The sequence below is a fragment of the Excalfactoria chinensis genome, chromosome 1 (assembly GCF_039878825.1).
Source record: "Excalfactoria chinensis isolate bCotChi1 chromosome 1, bCotChi1.hap2, whole genome shotgun sequence".
Lineage (NCBI taxonomy): Eukaryota > Metazoa > Chordata > Aves > Galliformes > Phasianidae > Excalfactoria > Excalfactoria chinensis.
The window spans coordinates 170,038,085-170,040,505 of record NC_092825.1 but is presented as its reverse complement, the minus strand read 5'-3'; positions in this window follow the sequence as shown (position 1 = coordinate 170,040,505).

Below are 2,421 nucleotides of genomic sequence, written 5' to 3'. Positions count from 1 at the left end.
CTGAAGGAATCCTGAAGTATGAATTGCTCTATTTTTGTACCTCTAGCAAAGGAGCAGACATGAAAATATGGCAGGTGGAGAACATCTCAGGACTTGTGTAAAGAATTCAGGTACTGTGAAAGTTCCTGATAAAGGGTAATTACCCAAGGATTCCAGAATGTCTTTATGTGCTACCAGGAGAAATGCAAAGGTTATAAGGAGATCTGAGCACTATCACCAGTAGTGTAAATTTCTTACAGAAGAGAAAAAGAATCAGAGCTGGCTAGGCTCCTGAGAATATCTGATAACAGAAACACTGCATAGTCCTAGTGACTCTAATTGCTCATCATGTTCCCAACCTGCACACTTAGCCAGCTTTTCTTCTAACAGAAATTGCAGTGCAGGGAGATCAAATGTGAAAACACAATGGTGAGGCAACATTCAGATCTCATTCCAGAAATCAGAACATGCTTCACAGGCCAGTGGGCTGAAAAGAGCTTCTCATTTTACCTTCTCTTCTCCTTCTCATTCCTCCAGATAGTTGTTAAAAAGTCTCATCAGTAAAATCAGTATCAACAATAAGGTATTAAAGCTACCCAATGAGGAATTGAAACTAACCAATGAGGGTATGATAGGGAGCGGTGAAAGGCTTCATGTGACTGTGGTGCAGACACCTTCAGTATAGTATTATTGCTAGAAAGACCCATGCAGTCATACAGAAGGAGCTTAGGTAACCCCGGTGTCCCAGAGTGTGGACAGCCTCATCGCATTCCTGCAATAAGGATAGCTTGTAACTGTGGCACTGGTCTGTTCCTGAAATAGCCCTGAGACTTAATTCTTTGTGTGGTTTTGTGGTTTGCAGTCAGTGGAACTCTGTCAGTTGAGTTCAGCAGAAAGAGGATTTCATCCTATTATCATGGAGCTTGAGCCTTCCAACTTGCATGCTGAGTATTTTTAACTTCAATCTTCAAACACCATTTCCAATGGCAAGTGCCCAGAGCTAGGGAGTACATCCCCATTTGTATCTCTCAGTAATTGCTTTCTTTTCAGAATGGTGATTTTAGAATCTTATTTCAACACCTATATGCTGAGCATTCGTGTTTGGGCTAAGTAAAAACTTTCTAACCACAAAGGAGGGTCCTACCCCTGAAAATCTCAGGAGTATCACTCAAGAGTGACAACCTATCTTTGGTAAATCAGGGCTTCCCTGGGCATTTCACAGCTCACCTATGCTAATGGTCAGTTGGTGAGGTATTGCTGTCCTAAGTATCTAACGGTGTCTTCTGTGAACATTTCTTCACAGTATAACACCAATGTGTGTATTAAACAAGTCCAGTGCTCACCCCCTGCTTGCAGGTCACAATCCATCCGAACTGTTAAGATCTGTGTTAGAATGGGATGATTCTATTCCTTGAAATGTGCTGCATTTCATTTCTACTTTAGAGATTTGTCTTTTTCCTGCTAAATACACCACCTCATCTCACATGTTCAAATTATATGTATGGTTGTTGAACAGCTTATTATAGAATTCCTGTATTTTAGTCAACTCTGAAAACATACTGTCTGCCATTTTGGCAGTCATGGCACAGAATGAATAGCATTCAGTCCACAATCCGTGTCAAAATTTTGAGATTGTATGGAGTCCTATCAGCTGTTTTTCAGACAGCACTCTCTTCTTGATCCAGAAACTTTTATCTTTATTACATGATGATTATCAAAATCATGTGACTTCACAGATAGACTTTTTAACTCTCTTCCAATATAGGACAGTATTCTTTTCCATTCCAGGGGTGATAGAATCTCTAGGTACAGAAAATTAAAATCATACAAATTTGGGGTGCCTTGCCTAGGAATCTAAAGCCTTGGTTTTGCAGGTCTCCTAGCATTATGCATGTTTTATCATTCATCTTGTACTGACTGCTTGTTAACACTCAGAATCAAAATCCGTAAGAGTGTTAATTGTCTCCTTTCACCATGGGCAATTACATAGTTGATACATCTATAGAGATGTTTGTCTCCAGAGATAAGTAGGCAATTGAGTGAGTAGAGAGTGATCAGTCCTTCTACAGTGGAAGACCCCTTCTGTAAAGATGTATAGCACCATTAAATGCTTCTGTTTCTCTCCACTGACTGTAACAGAATTTTAATGTAATCTGTTCCAAAAGAGAAGGGATGCCGCTTCAGCATCACAGCCTGGAGGCTGGGGCAGCTTCTCAGAAAGCTGATGGAGTGAAATCAGTTTTGTTATTTCACTGCACAAACTTTTTCACTTTCCAAAGCCTTAAATTAATCCTGCACACTGATGTTTAACACAGTCTCACAAGAGGGAAAAATTGTAGGTATCACTGAGGCTGTTTATGAAGTCTACATGAGACATCTGTTGAGTAATGCATACAAATAGTAGACTCAAAAGTAAAGGGATGCCATCCTTCCTGAATCGAA